The following is a 26739-nucleotide window of genomic DNA, read 5'->3' as shown; positions in this document are numbered from 1 at the left end:
CTCCAAACTGACACATGCAGCTAAACTGCCTCTCCCTTTTGCCATCGTCGGCTCGCGCTTACTGCCCCGGTCGTAAACTGTAACTGAATAGTTAAATTCACATTGTGCCCCTGCCAGACGCTCACCCCGGAAGAAGGTTCTCAACATATTTACATACAGCAGCTGCACGTGCTGACTCCACAGCCAACGAACTCTTCTGAATGCAATGCTGCGTTCTAGTATTCGCCGAGGCGCTAACAGTGCTCCAATCCTAGGTCACTTTACACATTACGAGTCCCACCCACCCAAGGCGACTCCCATAATATGTTAAGCCGTGGGACTGGTTGTCTGGCGACCTGGAAGCAGTGACGTTACGAGTAAAGTGTCATCTAGCTAAGAAGTAAAACATCAGTAACGGGCATCAGGCTGAGGTCAAGCACGTGGTTCATGTAAGTAGTGGACAGATGGGTTTAACTCCGTCTTCCCGTTTTTTAAAATCATTTGTTTTAATGTCGTTGGCTGCAGTATTTGTATTTGTGACGGTTGTGGTTATAGGGCACGCTCAGAATTCTACCACATTTGCTCACATATTCATATTGGTATTTAAGAACTAATGCGATGGCATTTCATGCTGTAGCCTGCCATTGACAATGTCATTCTGCTTTTGTTCCACTTCATGACGCGGTGGGCACAGCCTTGCTATGGTTCAATCCCAGTTCTGTGAATATTTGATCAGTTCCACGCTGATGTGAATTTTATGCACACCAACCTTCAATCCTACACATGATTAAGGAAAGACCTGCCTTCTTCCTAGTTCATATTTTTTTTTTTTTAGAAAGAGTTCAGCCAATCAGTCATCTCTATCATTGCCATTTTCTGGAGTTTGTGTCTCTACAGTGTGCCCTCTTTTAACTTAATAACAAGGTGGGTTGCAGAACTTTGGTCAGGCTTTCTGAAAAGCAGCTTCACAAATGATTCTTTAGCTTTGGTGTAATTTCATCAAAAGTCGAGGGCTAGCGGGGTTACATTAAAGGGTTGATTGCCTTTCTCGCCCTTTACATCCTCGTTTGCTGTTGAGAAGCTAAGGTCAGAGCCGTGCCGCTTATTCTGGCATTTTCCCAGTGTGCTGCAGGGTTGTCCCTACTCAACCATACTCCCATTCGTGTGTTCAGGGTTGGTTTGGGATTGAAATTGAAATTCGGCCCGGGCCCGCAATCTTACAAAACAACTTTAGGAGGGGAGGGTGTAAATACATGCACACATTAGTTCACAATGGTGAAACAAGTGAGGCCACTTCTACTCAGGCCCCCTGCCCCCGCTCAGTATGTGCACGGATTACTGGGCCGGCCAGCCGACAAGGGAGTGATACCTCTGCCTGTTGCAAAACGGAGGTAATGAGCGCCCATCTGCCCCTAGAAAGGCCACGCAGACACCCACTGGGCCGCTGGCTGTGTTCGAACAATAGAGACAGCGCCCAAATGGTCCCCCAGACTACTCAAAAAAGCAGCCCACAGCAGAACTCGGACACCGGCCCCTCGGGAATTGCCCGAATGCCCGCGTTACCAATCCGACGCTGCGTGTGTTGCATTCCGCAGTGTAGCACTGGTTTGAACATTTTTTCCAGGGACGATTTTGATTTCCCTACCGTCTGTGGTTAAGGTATCGAAAACTATTGGAAACTTTAGATGGCCAAAGGAAAACGCAGACCCCGCTTACTTACTGCTCATGTAGCTGTTTCCATACTCCTGGTACGGTTAATTTAAAGATAACTACACTAATTTATAATCGTAGGGTCGAACCCATATAAACAGTCACTCGTTCAAGTACAGCTACTGTCCACAGATATGCAAGTCTGACTAGCAAGCTCTCATGTCCACAAACAATCTAACATATGTCTTTGTGCAAGCAAGTTGTGAAAGACTGACCACTTCCTAGACTGGTTATCTTATACTTATGTAAAATCCTTCAAGCCCTTGCTAATACTATAACACTCAGCATTCGTGCAGTCGATTGTAGTTCAAACGGGCTACATATTCCTTTGAATCGCTTGGCTATCTTACACTCACATTCAACATAACCGCAGCAGGTCATGTCTATCACCCAATAGTCTGTCGGTCCACAACAAAATAACCACCCATCACCAAATGAACAGCCTTCGAATAACTGTAGAGATCTGCCACATGCCAATGGCCACTGGGGGACTCTAATCTATCTCACTACTCGGAGACTCTAGCCTAGTCCATTAGTGCTTGCGCTCATTAATTACATGCTACAACTGTTTATTGACATCTCATAATGTAATAGAAAAGTCAATTCCCCAGAGCTCCTGACCATCTCTCTCTCTTCGAGTCTATGCCTGCTCAGGATCATAATCATAAATCTCAGAATTGGCAACCCTGTGCGATAACCAGTTTAGTGGACTGGGACCAAAAGAAATACCACAAACGGACCTGCAGAGCTTATTAAAGCTGCCATATCATAAAATGTGTACCTGTCTCTAATACTACTTCATCTATTGCACTGCTAATCGCTGTGTCCCATAACTCTAGTACCGCATCAGACACAGCAAGGGAACGCTTCCCACTTTGGTTCAAATCAAAGATAACAAACACCCTTCCAGCCACATACCCTACATGTTGTAGCTTGCTCCTCCATATAGGCAAGCACGTTAGTGACCCACATTGGGGTAGTATGTGCTATAGGAAGGATACTATGCAATACAACTGTTCAGTGAATTCTTTGTGTCACAGTATGTGACGATCCATAACTCCTTGTTAAAATGTACAAGGCCAGTGCTCCCTAAACTTTTCAGAATTACAACCCAATTTTTTGAGCAGCAAACGTTTGTGACTCCCTTTGCTTTAAGAAAGAGGCAGATGTCATTTACTGGCATCACATTTTCGAATGAAATGGCCACGAATTTTGCACAGGTATACAGTTTTACTGATAAAACAATGCTTTATGCAAATAATGATGTGTGGAATTTGAGTTTCAGTTAATGTTTATCATTTGTGCTTCACCAATTAAAATGTTTTGATCTCATTAAAATCTTTGTTTCCATCTCGCTTCAGGATTACAAAAAAATGTGCTTCATTTTTCCAAAATGCCGAATATGTAAAGTTGATTTTTGGTATTTACATGTTCTTGTGTGTTACAAAAAATGGTATCGTACAGCCGTTCTTTTCACACTTTTCAGCAAGATTTTTGCATAATTCTCTTTACTTTTCTTTTTCTGACTGCAGGTCTAGAGGTGTTAGTAAACACCGATAAAAGTCATAGCTTGACTTTGACCTCTGTCTGTGAAGCGCAGGAAATGTGACACAGTAACTACTAAATTTAAAGGCATCTTTATTTATAGCTCGATTTTCGGTACCCACCAAAAAGGGGCTTTAAACCCACCAGTGGGTTGCAACCCACAGTTTAGGAAACACTGTTCTAGTCACAGTTATTTAACTTTTTAAATTCCCTATTTAACTTCAGGGTGGTCCCTTAGTAAATTCTTATCAAAACACAATGGGAATATTGGGTCCTTGCTCTGTATCCCATTTACAAAAACAAAGAAAAACTTTATTTGTGGTCGAGTGGCTTTTTGGTCCCACTCGAAGGAAAGTAATGGAACTGGTACTATAATGAAGGGGAAAGCTAGTAAGCGAGAAGAATCTTAACGTATTTTGGCTGCGCATAAGTGTTTTTGGCTTATTTTTTTGCAGTTTATAATACTGTAGTGAGCATTCGCGTAAGTTTGATAAGCTGGGGGGCATTGTCTGGTGCCAGCCAAGATGGCCGCGTAAGACGGGAGATCTGCGCCGTCCTCCTATAATCAGAATAAAATCCAACAACTCTTATCTGCCCGTAACCGGCACAAAACAGTACCCGAAAGCTACCAACTCAGACAACTCTCCGATTCAGCAATCACGGGAAAGCGCCGATACCGTGGGGCGGAGACCGGCTTAAGTGAGGCATTGGCATGTGGAAACGGGCCAGCTGCGGCTATCCATCGTGGCGAAGGCCAGGAGCTGCAGTGCCGGGGAGACCCCACATAAACCGTAATCAAAGCTCCGGACGCGTCTGGGACACAACGAGTCACCATTCGCTCTACCCCCCACCCCGCTTGACCACCAGGGGAAACACGCAAAAGGGACGTAAAACGGACCGGCCCCCTGGTTCTCGGGATAGGAGAAGAGTAGGAGGCTCTGCCCAGCTGGGAATATTTCAACCAGGGCCTATGCTAAGACCGGTGAGAACAGGAGGCTGCATTCAGTGCACGCTGATCCCGCGGTGGCTGAGAGGAAAGAAGATACTACAAATCAATGTTGAAAAGGAGAGTCCCGTAGGTGACACAGACCACGGTACTAGGGGTGTACCGGCAAATGGACATAAGGAAAGGTGTGGACTGGCACAGCTCTGGGTGGTGCAGTGGGGTGCTAAGGAGGTGAAGACTCGACTTCTAGAGGCACACCAGACAGCCACAAAAGATAGGTGCTACTTTGAGGCTTGGCAGGCGAGGCCGGCTGTCGGACTGTAATAAACCAGACGCCGCCATACGTGACCGCCACAATGAAGCCCAAGGGTGCGCCTGCGACCCAGAGCAATAAAATGGACAAACATGCAGTACCCCAGAGTGCGGTGACACAGAGAGCCAGATCACCCGGGGACCAGGAGCTGGAGGAGCCCTCACTGGGGGCTATAATGGAGGCAATCCTCAATCTGGGGGAAACCCTTGAAACGAAGAAGGACAAAAGTAATATAGACGTTAACCTCCTATGAACGGATATGCACGAAACATCCGAAAAGGTCAAAGCGGCAGAGACAAACATTGGAGAATTGCAGACTGTAACCAGACAACTGTAAGGAAAGGTTCAACGACTGGAACAGCAGAAGGCAGCGGCGGCAAAGCTGGAAGACCAGGAAGGGCGGGCGCGATGCAACAACATAAGCGTAGTTGGGGTGCCAGAGGGAATGGAGGGCCCCTCCGTAGACCTGTTTCTGGAGGACCTGGTCCTGAACCAATTGAAACCCAAACGATTATCCAGGTTCTTCGCAGTTGAGCGAGCACACAGGGCTCCCGTGCCCCCGCCAAGACCAGGTGCCCCATCAAGAACCATAATCGCAAGGAATCTGTACTTCCTGGATCGGGACGCCATCCTGCAAGCAGCCCGGACTGAAGGAGACCTGGTTCATGAGAATGTGACAATATGTTTTTTCCCCGACTTCACCTTGCTGGTACAACGCCAGAGGCGGACCTTCCACGAAATCAAGAGAGCGCTAAGAGAGGAGGGTACGCAGTGATCTTACCTGCCAAGTTGAGAGTAATAGAGGATGGGGAATCGTGGTTCTTTACGGCACCAGAGGAAGCATGGGTCTGGCTTGAAAGAAGACTGAAAGATGCAGTGTAAAGATGGTAAAATTGAGACCAAAAACAACAAATGGTGCGGGAAGACAGTCAATCCGAGGCCGGGATGGACACAGCCATGAGTGCCAGATCCACCCTAGATCAGAGACACTCGGAACCATGTCGGAATACGAAGTAATTGGAGAGGGAAAGTGCCGGTGATAATAGATAAGCAGGAGTTTCCTGAGAGACAATGATCAACTCTATGTGCTGAGAGGATTATGCAGTGATGTGTACTAGGAGCATTTAGCTGATTGCCCCCTAAGCGATGTTACTGTCAGCAATAATGGTATCGGGGACCTACGAGGACCAGGACATGGTGTTTGCTGGGGACAGGTGGCGGGGATGAGTGGCAAAGGACTATTAAGAGATTTGGTATCCACGAACCCCTACTAAGTTTCATGTTTCAGAATTGGCGACCGGCGCTCTGCAAATTGGGCAAGTGGGTAGTTTTAGACCTACAGAACAGGGTAGCAGCATGGGAGGGTGGGAATGATTTCAGTTATTCGAATATCCTGGAACGTAAACGGAAATAAAATCAAACGCACAATGGTTCTCCAATACTTACGTAGGCATTCCCCAGACCTGGTACTAATCCAGGAGACCCACTTAAAAGGCAACTGCTACCTGGCACTAAGTTGATACAGTTACTCTCATAGCGATGTGGGATACACAACATGCTCCAGGGGAACAGCTATGCTAAGTAAAAATAGAACCCACATTGTGGTGGGCCAGATTTGGGGGGACTCTGAGGGCACATATGTAGCATGAACCGGGAAGTGGGAGGGCTAAATTCTTAACATATGCTCACTGTTAGAACCGGGGTCTCTAGTTGGCAGGGGTATGCACCCTAGTTCAAGTAGGGACCACCGCTTCCGACAGGGTAGCTTGGCACAAAACAGGTAGGCTAAACGCAGGAGGCAACGTGTAAAGTATTAGTGCAACACACACCAACAGTAATACAGTAAAAACACACACAAAAGGGACACCACACTGGTTTTATATAAAAGTATCTTTATCTAAAAATTATGCAAGATCCAAAAAAGCGGGAATCCACATATAGATAAGCAAAGGTTTCAGTCAAGTGTACACTTGGATGGCTGTTACAGATATTCCAGCAGGGACTGTCTGTTAGCTGGTAGACATTAGGGCTTTTCTCCTCGGCTCGCTGGCGCTGCATGGTTGCGAGCGGGCAGCCCTCCCGCAATCCCAATGTGGCCTCGCTTCGGGACGAGTCCCTCATTGCCGGGCAACTCCCCGTGCGGGAGCCATTCCCAGCACGGCTTCCCCCTGACGTCGGCCATGACGCGCGCCCAGGGCTCCCGAGGCTCCCGGGCCGCAGCGGTGATTTCAGCAGCTATTTCGGTGCGCTTGGACTCCGGCCCACGGCGGTGAACTTGGGGCAATTTCAGATGCCTCAGCAGTCGCCCGGCAGCGGAGGCAGGCACGGAGCCCTGCAGTCACAGGGTGCCGCTGTAGACCACTTGCAGGCCTCAATCCATGTAGGGGGTGATTTAGAGAGTGCGCTCCGCTCGGGCCGGCGGTGGAGACTTCAGGGGTGACGGTGAATCAGTCTTACACACCCCGCGCTGCAGTGGCAGTTATTACAGATCGCAGGGCCAGCAATGCGGAGTGCAGGCACAGCGTTGCAGGGTCAAGTCCTTAAAGCGCTGTTGTTCAAAGAGAGGTCGTTTTTAGGGGAGGAGAAAAAACTTTGTTGTCTTTCTGAATTCCCCACCAGGCAGGGGAACAGTCAGCAGTAGTTTATGGAGACACTCTGGTGTTGTTTCTTCAGTCCCCCTGGCAGGGCAAGATCAGCAGGCAGAAGGGCAGCTCAGCAAGTTGGGGCAGCAGTTCCTAGGAGCAGTCAGCCTCAGCAGTGTGGCAATCCTCTTGACGCAGCAGTCTTCACTCCAGCAGATATTCTTCCTGGTCCAGTAGTGTAACAAAGATGCGTGGCCAGGACCCTCCCTTTTATACCCTGGGTTCTAGTTACTAGAAGGGACCAGATGTTTCTGGAAGGGTCTAGGGGGTAGGAGTTTCTGGAAGGGTCTAGGGGGTACTGGGGTGTTCCCTGCCTTCCCTGACCCAGCTGCCTACAGTGACGAGAGGCAGGGCTGTTAAGGCTACGGTGGAGAAGGTGTGAATCACAACTCCCTTCTCACAGGCTATCAGTGTGCAGATGGGAGGGGGGAGTCTGCAGTGCTCAGACTAAGTGTAGGCAGAAAAATGACCACTTTCTAAAAGTGGGAGTTCTACAGTAGTAGTGCCCAAACCCAATATATCATTGGAAAGGGTTCCCCGCCACTATTCCAACTAGCATGACATACTTATTAGGTCCCAGTCAGAAGTTATCCTATAAGGGGGCACCCAATGTTAACCTATGGAGGGGTAGGCCTCCCTGCGGTAGTAGGGGCCTGTGACAGATATGCCAGTGTCCCCATGTTTTAGGGTAGAGCACCTGCACCTCCGCACTGTTTACCAGTGGTAAGGTGCCCAGAGTCCTTAGTCAACAAAAATGTGAGGTAAAAATGGGAGGCGAAATGGCAAAAATGTAGGGGGAGACCAACCTAAGGCTGACAGGTCCAACACTCACTATATATTCTGCCAAGGCTCCACTCAGAAACCCTACCAAAGCTTATTAGAACACTGCTCGAAATGCCACAGGGACTTTTAATACTGGGAGGCGACATGAATGCTTTGATATCCACGAATATAGATAGAAGCACAAGATCGGAAGCGCCAACTGGTCCGAGACTGCTACAATCGTTCACGATAGCAATAGGCCTAACAAATCAATGGAGAGTACACAACCAAAGTACCAGACAATACACACACATTTCTGCAGCGTACGCCAGCGGATCCCGCCTAGAACGAACGAACACACACACACACACTCTCTCACACTCACTCTCTCTCTGCAGGTTTCTTTAGGGAGGTGCAACATACAGCCAGAGGGATATCAGACCATTCATAGGTGAAAGTAAAGCTTCAAGGCTCATTGAGGGAATGGACATTGCAACCCTGGCTCTTTAGAGAGGAGGAATTCGCCGACAAGTTTAGGGAACGGACAGAACAATATTTTGAGGAAAACAAAGGGACGGTTAGTTCTCCAGCTATACTCTTGGAGGCCTCTAAAGCAATAGCAAGGGTCATGCACAAGCCCTCGTAGGGGGCAAAAAGAAAGTAAGCCGGGCAAGATGTGAGGAACTGGAGCAAGAAATATTTAAGCTTGAGGGGCAAATTGGGGAAGGGGGCGCAATAGAACCCAACATGAAACAAACTGTGGATACTACAGTCGGAGCTTAAAGACCTGGAAGAAAGAGCAGCAAGAGCGCACATAATAGCCACACAACAAAGTATCTATTATATAGGCGATCAAGCGAGTAAACTAATAGCATAGCCAGAGAGGAGGGATAAAGCTTGCAATTGGGTGGTAGAAATCCGGGGAGCGGACGGCTCACTTAGTAAATCAAATGGAGAAATTGCTGAGGCCTTTGCTACTTATTACGCTGCAATACGTATGTCTGAAACAAATAGAACGGTTCAGGATTGTGCAGAGTTTCTACGGGATATCCGTCTGTCAGGGCTGTCAGCAGACGAAAAGCAAGATCTTGATAGAGACCTGACAGTGGAGGAAATTACAGGCACCATATGTGATCTGCAGTCTGGGAAGGCGGCAGGGCCAAGCGGTCTACCCACGGAATTATACAATGTGTCGCTGATAAAGTGGCTCAGCCGATGCTCAATATGTTCCAGTCCGTGCTGGAAAGGGGCAAACTGTCAGACGATATCAGGACAGCTACAATAGTGGTCCTACCCAAAGAAGGGAAACAGGTGGAGCAATGCAGCTCACACAGGCCCATTTCCTTAATTAACTTTGAGGCGAAAGTATTGGCTAAAGCCTTAGCAAATAGAGTACTACCAGAATTTCGACAATAGTCCATCCAGACCAGTCCGGCTTTATACCACACAGAAGTACTAGGCTGAACCTCAGGAGACTCTTTGGAGTAATGAAATGAAATACCAGCATTTGTAAAGCGCACAGCTACCTCCAGAGAGGTGTCCTGGAGCTGGGGGCCCTCAGGAAGATTAAGCAAGCTATTGCCCAGAGTAACATGGTGCTGGGCTAATGCATCAAGTAACGTTAAGACGAGGCGCAGCAGCAGCGGTACTGGCAGTAGACGCGCAAATGGCATTCAATAGCATTGAATGGCCATACCTATTTGTTGTCCGTCCCAGATTAGGGTTCGGGACGCGCTTGCGGGAGTGAGTTGCCGGCTCATACAGTGATCCACTGGCGTGGAAAGAGTAAAGGGATGTGTCCAGACCTTTTCAGACACACAGGGGGACACGACAAGGCTGCCCACTTTCTCTATTGATTTTTGCAATGGCAATCGAGCTGCTCGCTGCTTGGGTGCAAAATGACCCTCTGGTATATGGAATCTTTATGGGTGGAGTTTGGGAGGAACGCATTTCCCTATATGCGGACGATGTGCTGCTCTATGCAGGCCACGTCCGACGATTCACAGACTAATGCATATATTACAATCATTTGGCAGCCACTCAGGCTACCAGATATTCTGGGATAAATAATTGGTATTCCCACTGACGCCGGAACAACCAACATTTTCGTCGGCATGTGCAGCGCTATAGTTCAGAAATGTATTCAAATACATAGGGATAAATATCTCCAAATCAGAGGCAGACTTCTTGATGCTGAATTTATGGCCACAGATGGAAAGACTGTGCGACGATGTCGCACACTGGCGACGGCTTCCAAATTTAATAATGGGCCGAGCAGTGTTATTACAGGTGATGGCACTCGCTGTCTCCTATATGTACTGCAAAATATGCCATATCAGATCCCGGAGTAAACGTTTAAAGCAATGAACGGTGAGATCTGAAACTTGTTGTGGGACGAGGGGATTCTGCATATTGCACTGAGAAAATTGCAACAAGGAGTCTGAGGGTGGGTTGGTGATCCCTGACATTAAAAGTTACTACTTGGCATCCCAGTTAATAAATGTTAATTACTGGGCCTTTACACCGATGGCGGAACCAGCCTATCGGGTAGACAGAGACGCAATGGGAACTGTAAGAAGTGCTACGCAAACAAATGATGGACGGAATGCTGAATAAATCATACATTCACCCCCGGTCAAGAGATATGGGTTAAATCAATTGTTCTTTTGCACACCATGCTTCCCCAGTTTAGAACCAGCCGTAAGCAAATCAGTCTTGACCCTGTGCCTCATGGGACCAGCCCAGACAGAACTGCCAAGCCAAGTCCTCCCTGGACAGGAAACGAGCATCCTGGGGGTAAATGTTATGTTTTTTGTTTATTTATATTTGCTATATTTTCCCTACTATTTCCATAGGGAAGCACTTATAGATTCAATGGTTATGATCATGTGTACACATTATGAATTCTAGAATAAACAGATCCATACACATACAATGATTTAACATATGCAAACTATGCAGTGACCGATATACATGCATGTGTGTGTGTATTTTTGTAACCATAAGTGATATATATATACACAAGCCCACATCTCCCCTTCCTTGAGATCCCTACATTGGTTACTGGAAGATCCACCTTCAATCTTCCTTGAAACACCCACAAAGCAATACATGGAACAGGATTACTTTTCATTATGAATAATATCACCCAATACATACAACAAAGGAATCTCTGCTCCAGATTGGCAATTTGCCTCAAAACCCCTGCATACAAGAAAGAACACATGGGTGGTATATTTCGCTCTGTTCAAGCAGCCAAACTATAGAATTCACAACCCCCAAACATAAGATCCACGCATTACTGTCTTATCTTCAGAAGACTACCCAAGATTTGACTCTTTCCTACATACCCACCATACTCAAAACACAAATGTAAAGCATATGCTTGTGTGCGTAAACTAGTACAGTGGATAAGTGGATATCTCACATATGGTTACAAAAATACGCACACACACATATGCATGTATATCGGTCACTGCATAGTTTGCATGTTATTTCATTGTATGTGTATGGATCTGTTTATTCTATAATTCATAATGTGTACACATGAGCCTGAAGGGAAGCTGCAGTGGGTCATGCCCCCCTTCTTCCTGTATAGGAACAAACAACAGGAGTATAACCCGTAGACCAGGTTGAGATCTGGGTGCATATGTGTAATAAACAACAATATCTCAATAGGATTCACTTTAGTGACGGAAACGTTTGTATGTGCAAGACATTACAAAAGATCTGGTCATTGAAAAAAGAGAGACTCAGGATTTTGATTTTAGAAGTGCGTAGAGCATCGTATATTTAAAGACATATTTACACAAAAACAATCAGGAAACAGTTTGAAATATCAGCACTGGGGGCATATAATGCATTAGGCAACCCAAGGGCGCTTTGTGCGCTACGTGATAGTGTGACAAACGGTGTCGGCGCAAGTGACATGTGGGTGAAGAAACGGCGAAAGGACGTAAAAATAAAACCAATATGAAAAATACAATCTATAAAAAGTTACTGGTTCCTCTTTGATGAATGGTAATTTACAGTTAGTTTGGGAACCAGATAAAGTGTTACGCCATAAGTTGCGCTGTATTGCAGGTCGACGGCGTTTCGATCCTATTGATTTAGGTTCTTCATCAGGACCGGGTTGCCGATTTAATGAAAGTGGTGAGTATTTACAGGAACGGAGCCCCGTTCTGGAGGGAAGAGGGTAAATGAAGCACAAGTGGTAGCGGCAGGGTCCGGTTATCCCCTATCCGGTTCACGGGATGTGAAAATGTAAAAAGCTCAGGAACAGAGCCCCGTCCTGGCTTGGCGAAATTGTGGGGGGGGGAAAAGGATCGATGGGGTAGGGTCCGATGATCCACTACCAGAGTCCCGGCAGGTAAACCGTTTTGCCGGTGACTCAATCTGTGAAGGTCCAGGGGGCCAGGATCGGAGAACGGTCTGACGAGTCTCTTTTTTTTTTCAATGACCAGATCTTTTGTAATGTCTTGCACATACAAACGTTTCTGTCACTAAAGTGAATCCTATTGAGATATTGTTGTTTATTACACACCCCCTTCTTCCGGAGCAGGTCTTTGCTGCGTGCTGTACCCCAAGGTGAGCTGGCTCCCTGTTCGTAAACACAGTAACATAAAAGTTTCCAGGAAGTCTCAAGTGGTGCGGTAGTGGGACCGTGTCATGGCAGCCTGAGACCTCCGAAGGGGTGCTTAAGGTGATCGCGGGCACCCGGAGCGAATCAAGACTCTGACGCGCAGATGCGTGTCTTGGTGCGGCTACAGTTGTTGGAGCGCCTGTGGATTGTGGGCATTGTGGAAGGGAGCTGAGATTCGGGATGCGCAGGGTACGTGTCACAGTGCAGTCCAGGCACTAGTGAAGAGTGCCGGGACACCGTGGGCACTAAGAAGGAGTTAGTCTCCGACACGCGGGTCGGCATGTGGTGGTGCAGCCAGGATGTTAGTGGAGAGCTCCTGGGTCATTGTGTGCACCAAGAAACTAGGTGGGTCTCCAGCACGCAGGGTGCTTGTGGGGGTGTAGTTGTGGCACTAGAGGAGAGTGCTTGAAGATCGTGTGCACCCGGAGACGGAGCGAGACTCTGGCGCGCAGGGTGCGTGTCAAGGTGCCAGCCGAGGTGTAGTGAGGTGCGCCTGGTCATCAGAGGAGAAGTGGGTCTCGGACGTGCTGGGGGTGTGTGTCGTAGGTGCTGGTGAGGAGTACCAGGGAGCGGTGAGCACCGAGGAGCGAAGAAGTTCTAATAGCGCTGAAGAGGAGGGCCAAGTGATTAGGCCCTCGAAGGCAACGTGGGGTGGCACCAGCGTTGTGTGGAAGGCTTCGTGGAAGGAGTTTGTGCTGAATGTTGGCGGCCCGGACCGGCAGCCCTGCCGGAGCTGAACTACCGGCCCAAGTGCGCCCTGCCCGTGGTGACAAGGTTCTGAAGTGAGGCCAATCTGCTGCTGCAGGAGAGGAGAGTGGGGTTGCGACCCCCCAGGTAAAGTGGATCATCGGCGGGGTGTGGGCCTGGAGGGACACTCTCTCGGCCTCTCGCTACTGGCAGCTGTGTCCACATGTTGCTTCGGATCTCGGCCAGTGCTGGTCCCGGACGGGGCAGTACAGGGTCCAGGGCCCAGAGTGGAACTTGGGTGCCATCGTTGATCCGTTTTGGGGGCAACCGGTCACATAACTTCTAAAAACAGTCGTATAACACTTTGCATATTTGCTGCTAACGAACTATCGAACTATTGGACAACGTCTGACACTAGTGGTGCTTAACGAACTTAGGGGTTAGTGCGCTACGCACTAAGTTTTGTTTCTCTTGCAGGATACAGCATCCTAGCGTAGCGCACTGCATTGGTTGTTTGCTGCACTGTACTGAATTGCACTGTGACACATTACCTTATTCCTTCCTTGCACAGGGCATGCTGGTGGCGATATGCATTGCATTGTCTTCCTATCGCACTGTACGTAATTGCAGCGTGACTCATTGGTGTATATCTTCCTTGAACAGGGCTTGCTGGTAGTGAACCGAGTTGCATTATCTTGTGTTGACTGTGGCACTGTACAGGAACCCATCGTTAAGTAGTGCAGTATTTCTTGTAGTTTGCAACGTGTGTGATTCTATTGAAAATACACACCTAACCTGTTGAGAACGGTTAAAGGTCAGCGTAACTGTTGGTTAAAAGTGGTGGTTGGGGATTAGAACCGCCAAAAACAATATTATCTGTTGTATATGTGTGGACGTTGTATCGTGTGGTCATTTCGTATATCTTTCTATATAAAGTATACTTGTTTTATAGAAAGTCGTGTGGAGTCCATTTGTGGTGACATCATTGGGATTGCTGTAGGCATGGTTGCACATATTGAACACTCGTGCCTTGGAGATCAGCCTGGCTGCTTGTGTCAAGCTACTAGGGGGGTGAGCACGGCTGTCTCTTGGCCTAATGTGGGAGCGGACTGGACAACAGCGGTGTGCACGGGGACGCCGGCTTCTAACACCATGCATTTGTTGACTGCTGATGCCCATTGTCGTCTTATTTTTCCTGGCAGTAGTGGTAATCATTCAGACAAGAGGTAATATGCCTCTCCATCGCCCTCAGTGTCTTCTCACTTCTGGCACTCCCCTGGGTCAGCCTTTCTCTCGCCTAAGAGACCCGGGAAAGGGAGAGTGGATGAGGAGGAAGGGATGAGAAGGATTGTTTTGGAAACCTTTTCTGCATACAAAAAGACAGTTCCAAAACACAGGGGACCAGAAAGACTGTGGGAGATACTTTCTCTGACTCTGATGCTTCTAATATCATTGATGAACTTATTTTTGCTATTGATTACAAGGAATATTACATTTCAAATGATTTATTACTGAATGTTCTATCACATTGAGGGCAAACATGGGGTTTCCTGCCCCAGAGAAGCTTTGTACTTCAAATGAGTCTCCATTGAAGCAATTTCAGAGACCTTCTAATTTGTGCATGTCTATTCACCAGTTTGTTTTGGAAGTCATTTAAGAGTAATGGAAAGATCCAGATTATATATCTCCACCAACATTTATGGCAACGTTAAATCCCTTGGAAAATATGAATCCATCTTTGCCTGACTCTATACATGTGGATTTTCTCGTGGCTAGCTTGATTGGCAGACCTTCCATGGTTGAAGAAAATATTCTTAAAAAACTTGCAGATAAAGAAGATTGATTCAGTTTTGAAGATGCTTTTTCTGGATCTTGTGTACCTACGAGGGATGGCATAATTACACAGTTCAAGCTCTAATTTCAGACTTTAAATTCTTATGAAGGCTACATAGGATGGAACGGAGTGCTCAGTTATCAGAGAGCATGGATCACCAAGTGGAATTCTTGTCAGATGTTTTATTGTTTTATTTGACATAATGAGATCAGCAGACCTATCTAGTGGGGCTTCTGTAGCAGCAAGATAAAACTAGAACATAGGTGCTGCTCAGAGAGCTACAGCGTTAAGGATGCCTTTTTTTTTTAGTCCTGAATTAGAAGATCCGTTTCTCCAAAGGTTTCTGACGTCCGTCATCTAGATATTCTGGGTCCTCTTAGTCAGAGTTTTCATTTAGACCGCCATCAAGGAGGCAATTAAATCCTGATCCAAATTTTAGTTTTCAGAGTAAAATGCATTGTTTTACTCCTTTTTATGAAGCATAAAAAAATGAAGGAAGCAAAGATCATTGCTCCCGACCCTTGCCAGAGAAAATGATGACCCCCTTTAAGAGTTGGAGACCAGATTCTCGACTTCTTCTCAGAATGGATGAAAGTAACAAGAGACCAGTGGGTATTGAATGTGGTCAAGAAAGGTTTTGAATAGAGCTTTATTTCCAGCCTTCACACTTTAGGACCATTCCTTTGCCAATGCCCAATGATCATCTTGTTGTGGGGATTCTGTGTAGGCACAGAACTGTGCGCAGGAAACCAGGACCTCAGTGACTTGTGGTGTACCAGAAACTCACCTCAGTACCCAGAATCCTTATCCAAGTAGCATCAGTGTCTCATTATCTCTCCATCCTACAGCAAAGCTACCAATGATTAGACAACCCAGAACATGTGACTTAGGGTACTCTCAGGAATGGTGGGAATCAAGAACACTCTTTCATTTTTGTTCTCATACCAGTCCACAAAGTGAGTAATCGGAGACACGGAAAAGTTTAAAATGTTTATTTTTACTGACGTGCTCTAAGATGCAGTATTTTGGCTAACATAAGCAGGCATATGATTAGAAGTAAAACAATCCGACATTGTTACAATTCCATAAAACACAAAGGGAGAAATCAAGTTATAATGATAGTGGAAACCGGTCATATAGCTCTTTGTGAACCACCCTCCCCTGCTAGGAACTAGGTTTTATAATAATAGAAGGTATCTTAGGCTTGAATGGGGAACCCCATACCTCCAAGATCAGCAGAGGTGAGTCACATCTCAGGATCAGCAAAGCTCTCTGCCTCGGGAAAGTTATTTTCTCCAAGTACCCAAATCATGCATGCAGTGCAATATTAAATGCACTAGAATTTCAGTTGGTTGCAGCTGTGTGCATGTTGTGTCTAGAGCGTGGGTCGATCAACCGGAATAACGGCATACATTGTTATTATGACCTTGAAGTCTTCTGCACGCAGTGTGCAGACGAAGGTTGCGGTGTAAGTCTAGTGATGTAAAAAACAAGACCGTTCTCATGCGAAGAAATCAGTCTAACTTACAACAACAGTTACATGTAGTGTTGTGTGCAAAAGTGGCAATATTGCGTTTAAACTTCTAATACGCTTATGCTAACATTGCAGGGTGTGCAAGCAGGCCCTGTCTTCACTACATTTCCAAGAAAGAAACTATTCTGAACTGAATCAAAGCCCTGCTACAGAAGGAAGCAATATCCTCTGTTCCAAAGAAGAAAGTTCCTCCATTGTATTTCTAGTCCTGTTGATCTTGGGAGGATTTTATCTGGTCTTTTGTGCAGGACATTCAGTTCGAATTGGAGACCCTATGTTATTCCAAGGATTTTATTCAAACCATTTCTTGACCACTATCCACCTCATGGATGCTTATTTGCACATATCTATATGGAGGTAGCAAATGAAGTATCTCATGTTTTGAACTTGGAGGTAATCATTGGCTGTTTTAAAGTTCTTCAGTTCGTCCTGAAGTTTTCACCCAGGGATATTCACAAAAGTGGTAGAGCCAGTGGAGGCACATGTTCATCTACATGGCCTTCCAATTTTTCCATACTTAGATGATTGGTTGCTACATGCGGCAACAGTGAGCAGGAGACTTTGCGTTTCTTGGAGAAAACAAAGTCCGCACATAGATGGTGGTTTATCCTGACTGTTTACAAGTGTCAAAATAAACAAATAATCAAAATATCTAAAATTCATTGATGCAAGAGTCAAGGCAGACCTTGGGAAAGTCTTTCTACAGGAGAAACATATGTCTCGAATCCAAGCATTGCTTTCAAACCTGATAAGCTTGCAGGTGACCCCAGCCAAGGCAACAGCCAGTTTTTGGCTAGAAGTACAAGGTCACATGACCACAGGAATCTTCACAGTGTCTTCACAGTAGACAAAACTATATCTCTGGTCACGGTATTGCATCTTCATGGATTTAGGTCCCTGGCAATTCATTCTTTGGAGATACCAATTTCCACTTTCCTTGGCTATCCAAGATGATCTGAAGTGGTGATTAGATACAGGGGCTCATTCTCAGGGAGTGAATATGCACTAGTTTTGTCTTGATGGCAGTCTCCAAATTTCGGGAGCAACATTGATCCAAAGATCCTGTTAGTTCAAGTAGTCAACACTGGAGCGTTTGTCGGTCCTAGAACCTTGTGGGAGTGGACTGCTAAGGACAGAGCTTTTTGCCATTTTCAGAAACTGATTTATCAGAAGAGCGTTTTTGTCCAGAAAGGACAATACTGTTTCTGTAGTTTCCAACTAGGGAGGACCCTGTTTAGATCACTTAATTAGGTGACATCACAGTTTGTGGCTGTGGACAGAGAAGAACTTGAGTTTAGCAGCAATCTATGTCCAGGCATTAGACCATACTCAAGCAGACAGATTGTGCTGGAGGTTCCCAAGATCTGTTCTGGTCTAAGATGACATTCAGGAAAATAGTTTGAAGATTTCGAGCACCCTCAAATGACAGCAGTCTCCTGGACAGATTTTGTTGAAGATTCCTGGTTGAGGAAGCTTGGGCAGTGGATACTCTCCTGTTAAAGTGGCTCAATAGCTTACTTTATGCATTTCACCATATCTGCTGATCCTGAAACTACTGTACAAAATGAGGGGGAAGGGAGCAGAGGTTATCCTAGTAGTTCCTTTTGGCACATGGATGTGGGCCCTTATTCTTATAGCTTCGGCATCTCATTCTCCTTGGGTTATTCCTCACTGATCTTCTCACAATTCATCAGTTCTTGTCTTATCCTCATATTAACTCCGTATGGTGGTTGAGAATTTCACCCTTTTAAGGAAAGTGGTTGAAACTATTCAGAACTCTAGGAGAGCTAGGGGCAGATGTATGATCGTTTTTTGCAGTCGCAAATAGGTATTTGGCCCATTTGCGACAGCAAAAAGGTCAGGCCCATGCACAAACCATATTTTGCAATTCGCCAACCTATTAAATATGGTTTGCGACTCGCTATTAGTAAGGGGTGTGCCAAGGGCGTCCCTTCCTAATAGCGAGTGCTAATGGCATGCACCATTGCAAATGCGGTTGCAAAACACTTGCAGTTTACCACCCTTTTCGAAAGGGTGGTAAACCATTTGCAAACCGGAGGGGGTCCCCTGCCATTCTCACTGTATTGCCAGCCATTACCAGTACATTGTGAGTTGAGAACGTGTTAGAAAATGTTACAGGTAACAAAATACTGCAGACAGTTCTCTTCAATTCCATGACTGTGGCTTTCCAGAAGAGACCATCAAGCTTGAAGTGTCTTATGTTCCAGAACCGCTCCCTAACCTATTGTACTTACATCTGTGGTTTAAAATCAGCGGAGCACTGGATGACTCCAAAGACCCCCCCGACCAACCCCCAGGAAGATGCTGGATTCAGCCACCACTGCAGTGTTCAGTTTTATAGTACTGAAACCATAGTCTCGGATGATTGAAAAGCTGGATGCTAATAGTTTTGAAGATTAGACAAGAGTAGATAAAGATGAATTTGCATATTGATGATTCATGAAGCCATGTGCCCTTGAATCTGTAGCCACTTTATTGCTGGAGTCTCCTGTATTTCTAACAAAGAGCAGAGATAACCGTCTCTGTAGGAAAGCTCCTTTTTTCTTGGCAGAAACACCATATCTAAATCCATTCTGAACTTTTCTCTTTAAAGCGCTTCGGAGTGCCATCCATTCAACACCAATTCCCTTGTTATACGGTTCCTACGAAACTAGTAGGATTGTGTATATTGAACAACAAATCTTCATAATATAGAGACTGAGCCTTCTTATGTAATCGGTAATTCTTGGTCTGTTTGGCTAGCTCAAAGAACTGCAACTCCGAAACCTGCAGAGTTATAGATATGGGCATTGACCTATAACATGACTCTTAAATTCCCAGGGAAATTGTGGAAATGGATATAACCCTTTCGTTTGTCACTTTTGCATGGCCAAAGTGTCACAAAGAAAAGATGCAATGCTGCATTTTCAAACGTTTATTGAAAACCTCTAATCTTTGTAAATAAAACATAAACTGCCATTATGGAAAATATGACAGATCAGTGTTATGAGCATTATTAGAATGGTGAAAAACACAAATAATTCAATCATATTAATTATTCGTAATGTCATTCAGGTTACTGCTATTTATCACTAACTTGCATATATTAAAGAGAGCATGTTGGTAGTACCAATCTGCCAGGCATATTGGAATGACCTAAACCCATACTTTGCATGTCTGGAAGCTGGCCTCTATGCATTAACGAAGTGCAGGCTTGCACACCATTTGCATGGTTCTCGTCCCTCTTAGGATGAAGAACTGGAACAGCGGAACTGCATCTCATTCACATCTCAGCAGCAGTGTCCCATGATGATACCGCCGGGAAGTGAACCTCTCACCAACTTCAGCATGGTAGCTGTTTAAATATTAAAATGGCAAGCTTATCATACTATGCCAAAGGTGCAGTGCAGCATCTTTGAGGCGAAATGGTCGTCTCCAACAAACAAAAAGTAAAACAAGGCATCATGTTCTTGGTTGTGCAAAGCACCATTAGAAAATGTTGCTAAGTTAAAATGAAAAACTAAAATGGAGACATAACACCCTAAAATAGATGCTTGAGGTTAAAGACTACACAAATTATGTTGTGGAGAAAGTTTTTGTTTTGCTTGGAACTTGTATGAAAATGCAAATGACCAGACATACCCTGCAAGTGGGAGCGAACGGTCATTAATTATATCCTTGTCAGGTTTGAGGACTAGAACAGATTTTAAATCCCAAGAATCCTATGGAAAGTTGAAAGTGACTACAATGCCTTATCTTTCGACATTAAAGGAAATATATCAGAGGGCCCCTAAAGAGAGCCAAGACCTGATTAATGAATGGTAATTCGATAGACAAATAAGGAGAAGACGGAATAAGGATAGGGAATCCAACATAAAGGAATGGCTAAATAGTCCAGATATAGAGAAGCTGATCGTCCAATTGAAACCCAAAATAAATAATAAAGGAACATGGGGATAGCATTAACTGGAACTTAGATCTCCCTATTACTTCCAGTGTCAAGAAGGTTTTCCAAAACCACCAAGGCTCAAAGAAAAACAACACAGGTTCGTTTGGTGAGGAATGAAAGATTGTGAAAGAAGGACTATAACTTTTTGTACAGACAAAAGAAGTACGGGACCAAATAAAAAAAGCAAGAAGGGCTTAAACATTGTTGATAAGATGCAAAAAGGAAGCCCTACTGAATACATAGCTAACACCGGTAAAAGCCCCCCTCAAGAAAGATCTGCAAACTTTCTGGCATAATATTGGTGAGAGCCTTGGAATAAAAAGAAATGCGCTTTAGGCCAACTTCACAGAAGAAATCTGGATATGACTCTTTTCAGTATTCTAACCGACTGACCATAATCATATTAAAATGCAAAACTATTTCCATATGGAAACGACTAGAGAAATAGACATGACAGAGAGCAGAAATCTGTTTGAAAAAACCTTCACAGAGGAGAGCCTAACATTAGCAATGAACAAACTAGCAAAGGCAAGGCACTGGGCTCCAACATGCCAGCAGAGTCCATCAAGGAAAAAATGCTTAATGTTGACAACCTCTTAACTAAAACCTTCCTGCAAGATTGCTTAAACAAACACGTGCCCTGAATCTTGGTGGAACGGCATCTTTGTACCCTTGAATGAAAGAGACCCCAAATCTACGCTAAGTACTAACGACAAATAAGTCTGATAGACATTGACTGTAAACTAATACATAAGGCACTAGACAAGTGATTCTTAAACTGTGGTATGTGGATCTACAGGGGGTCCACTACACCTACTAAGATGGTCCGCAACCGTCTAGAACATTAGTAGGTTGTAAAGTATATACAGAGCAAAATTGAACAGTCTAAAATGCTAGGAAAATTTGAAAGAATTTATAATTGGAGGCTAAAACTTAAGTTGGTATCCTTCGCTTAATTCATAGTAATAGCACTGGCACACCAAACAGTAGTCTGGACGAATATTGGCCTCAGTTAAAGTACTGGCATGCTCTGACAAAAAGAGAGGATGCATTAAAAGCAGAGCAAACATTTTGAGGTTTACATCATAGAAATTATTTAGACGGGGGTCCCCAGCTTCCAGTAACGATTCAGTAGGGATCCACAGCAGTCTAAAGGTTAATAACTGTTGTCTGAGATGAATGAGTTCAAAAAGATATATTGCATAAATGGGGTGAATTGATTCTAGGAGAATTCGGGCGCTTCCATTAGATGTCTTAATACGTTTTCACCTCAACATCACATGCATGCACAGAGCTTAAAGGGAGGGGAATCACCCTAACCACTCCAAAACAAAGATCCTCAGGTCCTTATAGCATAAATTCAATCCTTAGCACAAGCTTAGTTACACAATTATTTCACCAGTAATGACCACACAGAGAAATTCTTTCTGGTCTGGTCAGTCTTTAATTTTCCTGTGCCCAGCCGACACGTGTTTTGTCGAATGGGGAATGCTCTGTGACTTCTTCAGGGCTATGTCAATTTAAGAAGACCATTTACAACTTTTCATCAACGTACAATGTGTTCTACAATAATTTCAAACTGTGGTGAAAACAGATCTCCACTGTGAAGTACCACTCCAGGTTTGATGCTCACATGAAAAAACTACTTTCACAAAGTAGAAACCCATGCACAGTGTCGTATTTTGTGTATGTACAGTTTTTTTTTATATACATATACTTTTTACCCTGCTCAATTGCTACTTCTGCACTACCCCCGCCTGTGTGTCTCTGAGGGTGGTGCCCATTAACGCTTAGTGTCAAGTATATCAGGTTGTCTTTTATGCGAAGTGAGCTAGAAACCACCATAGGGCATAATCCTATTGACCCCATTAGTATTATAAATGAGCCTACCTGTTAGGCTTACACGTTTCACCTTCTTTTCCCACCTGAAGTAGAGAGCAATTCAAAACAAAAAACAACAGTTTGAGACTTATTCATAAGATTCCCTCTTCAAATCTACCCCACAAATCTACTTCCTCATGTTAAATCCTTTTCATTACCTCTCCTCCGGTTCTATTTCCGTCCCGGCAGTCTGAATAATTATTCTCCTATTGTGTGTTGTTTCACATGAGTAAAATGTTCTTCTGTTAACAAAATGTATTGTATCATTCTCCTTGTTCAAACGTCTAACTTCATTTTTATTGACATCCATCCCCTCTGGTTATACTTAACTTATCTTACCCGAAATCAGGGTGAAGTTCCAACAATTTTCGAAGAGCTTGTTCTATTAGTATCCGGATCTTCTATAATTCCAACTCTCCTGCCCTGCAAATGATTGTACCACAAAAAACCATATCAGTACCTTGTTGTCCCCTATCCATATTCCCAAGTCCCATTTTCAGCTACCACCACATACCTGTATGCGAGTATGCTGACAGTACGATTAGCCCCGGTCGAGTTGCCGCGAGCCTTGACCCGGAAGTGGAGTATACTTCCCAATCTATAATTAACATTAGTAGAGTGCTAAAGTTTATACATGATACAGAGCAAACTGAAAAGTTTTAAATGCTTGGTAAACTTGAAAGAGTTTATAAGGGGAGGCTAAAACTTTAAGTTGGTATCCTTTAGCTTAATTCATTGGAATAGCACTGGCACATCAAACAGTAGTCTGGACGAATATTGGCCTCAGTTAAAGCACTGGAATGCTCTGACAAAACCTACATTTTGAGGGTTACATCATAGAAATGATTTAGACAGGGTCCCCAGCTTCCAGTAACTATTCAGTAGGGATCCACAGAAGTCTAAAAGTCAAAAAACTGTTGCCTGAGATGAATGAGTTCAAAAAGATAAACAAACCCAATGCAAGGGGGTTTTAGGGAAGGCCTGTCGACAATTGACCAAATATTCACCTTCCTCTATATCATCTACAAATACAGCACAGCCAAAAAAAGCCACTGTATGTAGCCTACTTGGATTTTACCGCAGTCTTTGTTGTAATACCAAAGCACAGTTTTTGAACTACTTGGGCTTAGATCCTGCCATTCTAGCTCCAATGGTAATGGTATAGTCGGACACAACATACCAGGTCAGGCTAAACCAAAGCGGCTAACTTAGCAAAGAAAATTGGCACCATAAGCTGAGTGAAATGGAAGCCTGCTTTTGCTCCTACTATTTTCACAATATGCAAACAATCTGAAAAATGAATGTTTGAAGGCAACTATAGACGTGCCGGGAGTTGAATGCTTCCATGGCCTGCCCTTCTGTATGGTGATGGTTCCATTCTAATTGCAAGAACCTCATAGGATCTGCAAGCGCAGCTGTTAGCTGGAGAGAAGTCCTGTCAGGAAAATGGGCTAAAAATAAAAACTGAGATGACTAAAATGATCTTCAGAAAAAAAATAGAACATCTAGTAATATCTATGCAATGAACAGCAAATGACTGGAAAACGTAAATACCTTTACATACCTAGGGTTGTCGCTTTTCAATAACTTAAAATGGAGTGCACACATTCAGACAGTTATGGAAAAAACCAGGGCCTTCTCTAAATGCCATCTGCAAAATATGATGAACCCATGGAAATGACTTCTTACACAACATTGATTATTGTGTTGTTCAGGTGAAGGCATTTAGCCAAATAGCCTATGGTGCTGAAGTCTAGAGGATGGACAAGTGGAGTAAAAAAATGGGACTACGAAAATCGTTCTGGAAGTCTTTGTTGATGTTACCAACAGGCTTTCCTGTGGTGGCCCTGGAATCAGATTTCCACTTTCCTCACAGAGAAGATGCGAAATCGCTTTAATAAAATATGCCATGAAGAGACTAAATGTGACAGGCAAAAATCTAGCTGATAAAGCCTGGAGAGAACACTTTAAGCTTAGTCATAAATCAAACTTTGCAACTCAATTGGTCAAAGAAGCCAAGAGGCTAGGATTTGACAAAACATCATCAAATCTGGCTATAAAAATGTCAACAAAATAAACTTACAAGATAATCAACAAAAAGCTCCCCATATACCATACTTTTTTATGTATATGTTATTTCATATGATCTGTTACAATTATAAATTCTCACAGAAGCATTGGGAGCATTCTTCATTGCTTCGCTCTTGATAAGTTATTTTGACCAAGGAAAATGAATGCTCCCCAAATCTAGAGGAGGGAATCGGAGCTCTCTTTTGTAACCTGTCTGAACTGTCTTAAGAACTCTGGTGTCTGAACTAGCTTCCTATTGCTTCTGAATTCATCCTCCAATCAGAAACTTGAGACCACTTACTGACAAGTGATCCGCATAGAAATGGACATGGAGTTTTACCTGAAGAACCCGGTTTCTGATTCTGAGAGTATTTGCAGTGGAAATTCTTCAATTTGCATTTTCCAAATTTTATCTTTGGGTCTTGCTTCCTGAAAAGTTGAATAAATGAACTTTTCCTCTAGAAATCTGTAGATTTGGACTTATGAAGCCTAATGCAGGAAGAGTGTTTCTTTTCTTTAAATAACCAGTGCATCTTCTCTTTAGGATCTGGACCAAAAAGGCAGTTTCCTTTAAACGACACACAGAATACAGTCCGTCTATACGCTACATCCATGTTCCAGTCCATCAGCAGAGAATTCCATCGGATGGCAGCAGGTGCTTCTCCAGCAGTGCTGGCATTTATTATATCAAAAGAAATGTCTAAAAATCCAGTCTGACGCTCCATCCCTTCTAATAAGACTGAACATTCTGTTCCTTCCTCAGAAGCCTTGAATAGTTTCTTAAATTCTGAAATCAATGACTGGGTGGCATATGCTCCATATGTTCTCAGACTCAAAGGAAAGTGCGGCACCAGAGTTTTTTATTTCTTCCCTACCGACATTGTTGCATTTTGGAATTTATTTTGTTGCAAATGTTATAAACCCTTTACCCATTGCTATTTAATTTCTGTTCTTAATGGGTATCGATTTTATAAATGGAAACCAGCAATTTATTTCCCACAGCTATTGGGTAACTCTATAGGATGTACATTTTCTGCTGTTTTTTAAAGTCAGCAATGCGCTATTGTAAATTAATACTTGAGGAAAGGATGTTCTAACTTATTTGAGATTGACCTTATATGGATACTGTTGATACCCATATCTTATTCCCACAAAAGGTTGTATAAGCCTACAGGATACAACTGTATTGTTGCACATCTGATTCCGATTTCTCTATTTTCTTTTTTATTTTATTTATTATTGAGGCAATTGAATACATATAAGGCACAAAGTAATTACCACTGTATTATTCGAGTCCTAGAAACGCATATGTCTGGTACTCAAAACATGCAATAACCAGTGGCGGCTGCTAATGAATAGTACTGAGGAGGTGCGTGGTGGTGAGCCGGGGAGGAGGGATTAGAAAAAAATACTATTTGACTTGCCTGCCGCCGCCTCTCCTCTGTCCTTCTGTCGCTGAAGCGTTTTGATTGGTCTGAGCACCCTGGTTCGACACTCCGACAGGGAGTGGGAGCCTCTGCATGTTCTCCACCCAAACTGTGCAATACAGCCGGGTGTGGAAATGTTAAATGCGCATGACTGTTTGGCCGGCCTAAAGTGTCCACCAGTCCTTCCCCTGTTGGCTGTGACGACAGCCCAGCCCGGCATCTAAAATGCAACTGAACTTAGGCAGTGCGGAAATAACGTTGTGTTACCATTTTATTTTTATGTGCACCTTACTATATGGATCTCTGTCATTGGCCTAGTAAAATAGGAGTAGGGTGCCTCCTGTATAGGAAGTTGGTGTATTTGACCTTGTTCTAAATCAAGGTGCGGGGCATGACCACTATAAGTAATTGCAGTAATTGCTGAAATGAAACTGGGACACCAAGTAGTGGACCTCAAACTTAGGCGCTGCAAATCCTCCACTATCAAATGGAAGACACAACTAACTCCAGCTCATTCAAGGCTGCTTACCCGCCCAGGCCAAGCGGATATTAAGAATTTAGTTATTCAAAGGGATAAGTATATTTTGAAACATATTGAGTAACTTTGGTGAGCAGGGTGGCTCTGATGAAAATGATAATCTTGGCAAAGACCAGGGCAGGCTGATCCAGCGTTCCACTCTAGATCGTAGAATTTCAAATTATGTCCCATAGCTCTCTAATAAGATCGTCCAAGGGTCGACATACACAAGATGCTTAAGTAGCAGACCTGATCTATCCTCTACTGTAGTTGAAGATATGAGGGCTGAGTGGTAACATTC

The 26739-nt window shown here is 44.3% G+C and overlaps 1 protein-coding gene across 2 annotated transcripts in view; it reads left to right on the top strand.

Moving 5' to 3' along the window:
* The first annotated feature begins 314 nt into the window (after positions 1–314).
* Positions 315–26739, top strand: part of MRM1 (mitochondrial rRNA methyltransferase 1) — a 108720-nt gene continuing 82295 nt past the window's right edge. The window contains exon 1 of one of the 2 annotated variants that reach the window (XM_078679782.1): positions 315–428. The gene's annotated coding sequence lies outside the window, so the exon portion shown is untranslated. The remainder of the gene's footprint in view (positions 429–26739) is intronic. The other variant, XM_078679783.1, reaches the window with a different exon arrangement.

The sequence above is a fragment of the Lissotriton helveticus genome, chromosome 3_1 (genome assembly GCF_964261635.1).
Source record: "Lissotriton helveticus chromosome 3_1, aLisHel1.1, whole genome shotgun sequence".
Classification (NCBI taxonomy): domain Eukaryota; kingdom Metazoa; phylum Chordata; class Amphibia; order Caudata; family Salamandridae; genus Lissotriton; species Lissotriton helveticus.
The sequence above is the reverse complement of the archived record's forward strand: the minus strand, read 5'-3'. Positions and strand labels throughout refer to the sequence as shown.